The sequence below is a fragment of the Kogia breviceps genome, chromosome X (assembly GCF_026419965.1).
Source record: "Kogia breviceps isolate mKogBre1 chromosome X, mKogBre1 haplotype 1, whole genome shotgun sequence".
In the NCBI taxonomy this organism is placed as follows: Eukaryota; Metazoa; Chordata; class Mammalia; order Artiodactyla; family Physeteridae; genus Kogia; species Kogia breviceps.
Window position 1 is genome coordinate 54,173,252 of NC_081330.1, and position 5,689 is coordinate 54,178,940.

Sequence of the window (5,689 nt, forward strand, 5' to 3'; positions counted from 1 at the left end):
CTCCTAGCCCCTAAAAATGGATAGCTATAATCCCAATCACTGCTCTACCAATAAGGTTTCTTAAAATATCTTATAAAATAAAAGAGGTTTTCTTTCTTCTTTTCTATAGGTCATGCATCCAATTTATCCAAAAACCTCATCCACTTACCTGGTATAAATAAAAGGAGGCAGAAATAAACTTTACTTCATTCTATTTAAAATCAGTGCTTGTTTTGGCAGCACATATACTAAAATTGGAATGATACAGAGAAGATTAGCATGAATGCTGTGCAAGGATGACATGCAAATTCATGAAGCATTCCATATTTTTAAATGCTGGAGAGGGTGTGGAGAGAAGGAAGCCCTCTTGCACTGTTGGTGGGGAATGTACATTGATACAGCCACTATGGAGAACAGTATGGAGGTTCCTTAAAAAACTAAAAATAGAACTAGCATATGACCCAGGAATCCCACTACCGGGCATATACACTGAGAAAACCATAATTCAAAAAGAGTCATGTACCACAATATTCATTGCAGCTCTATTTACAATAACCAGGACATGGAAGCAACTAGGTGTCCATCAACAGATGAATGGATAAAGAAGGTGTGGCACATATATACAATGGAATATTACTTTGACATAAAAATAAACAAAATTGAGTTATTTGTAGTGAGGTGGTTTGGACCTAGAGTCTGTCTAGGTGCAGAGTGAAGTAAGTCAGAAAGAGAAAAACAAATACAATATGCTAACACATATATATATGGAGTTTAAAAAAAAATGGTTCTGGCCTTCCCTGGTGGTGCAGTGGTTGTGAATCCGCCTGCCAATGCATGGGGCATGGGTTCGTGCCTGGTTCGGGAAGATCCCACATGTTGCGGAGCGGCTAGGCCCGTGAGCCATGGCCGTTGAGCCTGCGCGTCCAGAGCCTGTGCTCTGCAACGGGAGAGGCCACAACAGTGAGAGGCCTGCGTACTGCAAAAAACAAAAAACAAAAACAAAAAAACAAAACAAAAAATGGTTCTGAAGAACCTAGGGGCAGGACGTGTATAAAGACACAGACATAGAGACTAGACTTGAGGACACAGGGAGTGGGAAGGGTAACCTGGGACGAAGTGTGAGAGTGACATGAACATATATACACTACCAAATGTAAAATAGATAGCTAGTGGGAAGCAGCCACATAGCACAGGGAGATCAGCTCGGTGCTTTGTGACCACCTGGACGGGTGGGATAGGGAGGGTGGGAGGGAGACGCAAGAAGGAGGAGATATGGCGATATATGTATATGTATAGCTGATTCACTTTTTTATAAAGCAAAAACTAACACAACGCTGTAAAGTGATTATACTGCAATAAAGATTTTAAAAATAAAATAAAATAAAAGTGTTATAAGGCTTCTCGTATTTAGTACCATATTGGTAGCATTATTAAAATACATAAATCTATATCAAGGTTGTACAGTTTGTTCCATATCCAATTCCTATTTATGGAGTCAAAGAAGGATAAGTCCTATGGACAGCTTTTTATTGTTCTTAGATTTATTGGTAAGTAGGACTCTTACAATTTATATTTGTATCGGTGTTTTCACACTAGATAATTTAAAAACTCACTTTATGTGAAACATTCCTCTTATAAATTAATGGTTATTAAAAATTGCATGGAGATTGAGTCTACATATTCTTAGAAAAAAATGTTTCTAAACATAATTTTAAGTAACAGGGATTTAATTTTAGTTCTGTGACCTGTATTTAGTTTTGATAGTTTTGTAACTTATAGTTCCTAAATGATAAGACTTGTAAGCCTTTTATATTTCAATAGCATAATTTGTAACAAATCTAAATTATTGAAGAATCGCTGTTTTTTTAAAATCAGAATTGGCTTATTTGCCCACAGAGCAGTATTCAAAAAGGTCATCAAAAGATAAATATTCTCTGCTAGAATATCATATGAGAAAAGGATATAAAAGAGTTTTAATTGAAGTCCTAAGATATTATATGAGGTATAATCAAACAGCAAGAATAACTTGTTGATTGACTCAGACATTGATGAAATTATTATCCTGGTTCTAACCATAGAAAGAAGGAAAAAGAGGGCATTCAGGAAAGATAGAGACTGAAAAATCTTACAATACTTGCAACTTTAAGAATCTGTTTTTAATGATTTCTAAAATCTGGCAAGATTGAGAAATGCTCTCTTAGCAAAGTGAGCATTGCACTATAGAAAGAGCGTGAGACTTTGAAGTCTGGCAGACATGGGTTTCAGTCTTAGATCTATTATTCAGTAGCTAGATGACTGGGAAAATTATTTGAACTCTCTAATCCTCAATGTCCATACCTTTAAAATAAGACACATTGCACAAGAAATGTGTGTGTGTGTATGTGTGAATATTAAATGGATGATTATACAAAAAAATGTCTTAGCACATGTAAGAGTTTCAAGAAACACTAATCTCATTAACCCTATACTTTATTTTTAAAATATATACTAACTTTATTAATTATACCATAGTGTTTGTGCATTTTAATTTAAAAAATATCTTCATGTTTTCCATCTGCTTTTTCAGAAGTGAAAATTTCATTGAACAGCTCATTCATCTATGTTCCATTTAATGGGGATGTGAGTGAACAAGCTGCAGACCCTATCCTCAGGCAACAATTTGGTAACAATACAAACAATAAGATTAAAAAATTAAAATACTGTGTGAGAGGTGATATAATACACTGGAACGGGATACAGAAACACAGAGGAAGGAGAAACACAAAGAAAAAATCAGCAACAAAGGGAGGAAGTAGGAATAGAAATTTAAAAAAAAAACTTTAATGATGTCATAATTGAGAAACTAAAGAGAACAAAAAATTTAGGGAGTTTATAGACATTTTATTCACAGTATAATACTGCTTTCTAAGGGCATAGACATTGATCAGTAGGCTTATGTTATTGGAATACCCAGATGAAAGTGACATATGAAATAATTTGTTTGGATACATATAATGGAAAACACCTGAAAAATTATCTACTCAATAAATATGTGTGAAGCCCTCACAATGTAAATATCAAGTATTCCAATGATTTAATATCCTTTTATTTTTAATTCATGCAACTTTCTGTCATATAACACATAAAATATGTTTCCAGGTGAGAATTACAGGAGTATACTGAGATTTTTTTTTATTCTGTGAATAATTTTATTAAAAAAACATTTAAATGTCATTACTTAAATTGTACGCTTGTAGGGTATTTTCACTTTTATTTTATTGATTATCCCATTCCCCCTTTTCAGGCAAATCAATCTTATTCCTTTTTATTAATAGTACAATTTCCAGCTAAGCTGGCTGAGAACTACTCTGTCCTCAAAATTAGTGTTTTCTTATTTGCCTTTTCAAGATCTTTTATGTAAATTGTCACCAAAACTAGAACGTACTTTATTTTTAATTATTCTGTCATTCTACCCCTCCCTATGGTCCCTCAAAGTAAGCTTGGAACTTAGTTGAAAAACTCCACTTAAATTGGTTACATTTTCTCAGCAGCATCACATACTACAGAGGACCTCTTTTAGTCCACAGATGCTGAGGCAGAACAAGACATTAACTGTCAAAGCAACTCTCCGTAACCACCTGCTATTTGCATGCAAAACATGCCTCCCTTTTGAGACCACAAAAGTAAATGCATTTTTGAGGAAAAAAGTACTGGTTTAAGCAAAGACAGAACTTTTCTTTCTTTTCTTCTCACAAATTACTAAATTTATCTTTATGTGAGAAAAATAGCAGGGAATTCCAAAAGATATATAATAATTAGTAAGAACACATTTTTGCAAAACAATATTTTTAAAAATCTCAGCCTTTATCACGAATAAAAAACTTGAAACAAAAATATAGTTATTTGTTTAGCATATACCTTTTATGGAATAGGAAGAGTTTATACTAGATATGTTGAAGCTATTACTTTAATTACATAGTATGGAAACTCTTTCATTACCATAATTTAAATATTACTTTCATTATAAAATCTGGAAAAACCTGCATAATAAATTCTCACACTAGCTCAGTATATACTATTCAGTATGTCCTTAACACATGACTAGACAAACTATTGTTAATAAACATATTCATACTATTTTAACGATGTTCCACTGCAATGAACTGAAACTTAAGAAGTTGATCTGAAATCATTGTCTCAACTAACTTGTTATATGTGAATTTTTAAAAACAATTAAGACTACAATTAAAAGCTGTTCTCTAATTTATTGTTGAAATGAGACTGTCCAGTCATAGCCTACCGCACATTCTTTCCAGAAGAATATTTCCATTAAGCTAGTCAAATAGAAATCGAAGTTGTTATATGTGTTCATGTGTGTATGTATAAGAGAGAGAAAGAGAAAGAGAAAAATGAAGTGTTGGAGAGAAAGAGGGAGAGAGAGAGAGAAAGAGAGAGGGAGGAGAGTGAATAAGCAAAGGCTTTTATTCTTGTCATATAATTAATCAAGTGAATGTGTGACTAAGTTTATATCTTACACCATGATATGTAAAAAATTATACATTCTCTATTTGCATAAATGCACGGAAGCTGCATGATATTTTGCACCCAAAAATTAAGAACTAGATAAGGAATCAACAAATTAGACTTCTGCTTTTTTAAGGCTTGGCATTGTAAAAATATTATTACCTCCTTTTATAATAAAGAAAATATAAATCATAACAGTTACTGCTGAAGAAATTTGCCTATAACTATTGTGAATAGTATTAAAAAAACCCAACATCTTAGACTTCGTAGAATAGAAAGAACTATTTTTTATTTTCTGATGGCGATCTTACATCCTCTCTAAGTGAGAAACAGCCAAAAGAGTAGGGACAACAATATTCACTGTTAAATCAAGATAAGTGGAGTGCTGCCTAGGAAAGAAACAGAAAAGACAGGAAAAGTATGCATTTCGAAACATTAAATAGATCTGCTCCCAGATAGATTAGCTTGTTATATTAGTTGTGTTAAATGGAATTATTTCAAATTATTCCTAACAAGATATTATACTCTCTGTTTCCAACGTATTTCAATTGAGTTACCCAAAGTGTTTTACAAATATAAACACATTAAGATTTTTGTGTCTCTGTTAAGTAATGACAAGATATAAGATACACTATTTCCTCAAGTATGTGGAATTTGGGCATATTTTCTTCACTTGCAAGACAAAATGCTAAACTCCTTTTCAGGAAAAATAATCATGTATCCCTTCTTTGATCTCTTGTATTGGGATTCCTTTTAAGTATGTTCAATAATTTTCATCTAGTTTTTTCCTTATGATAAAAATTAATGACAAATGAAAAGTGTATGAAAAAGTGCTTTCTCAGTTTTACCTAGTTTCTCTAAAGTAAAATGCATTCCAGTGGTGCATAATCTCCACAGATCCCCTTTCCTACTTTGTGAACCTTTGAGAGACCATCTTAAATTTTGAAGAGCTGGAAGCAAATACTTATTTATAGAATCTTTATAAAGCAGTTAGAGCAAATCATTTTATTTTCACTAGACATATAGCAGTTCAACATATATTCTGTGTTACCTACCATTGGGGTTGGACCTAATGATCCATGTTCAGGTTGTGATTTATACAATAACGCTCTGTTAAATTATCTCTTGATCACGTGGCACTACCTTAATCTATTTCCCCAGTTTTTCTGCAGGAATTAAACATATTAAGTAAAAGAAGTCACAGTCC

General features: G+C 32.8%; 1 non-coding gene across 1 annotated transcript; it reads left to right on the plus strand.

The window, feature by feature from the left end:
* The first annotated feature begins 203 nt into the window (after window positions 1-203).
* LOC131749126 (U6 spliceosomal RNA) lies at window positions 204-310 on the plus strand. Its single transcript, XR_009333233.1, has one exon. It is a non-coding gene; the product is annotated as a U6 spliceosomal RNA (small nuclear RNA).
* The last annotated feature ends 5,379 nt before the right edge of the window (window positions 311-5,689 follow it).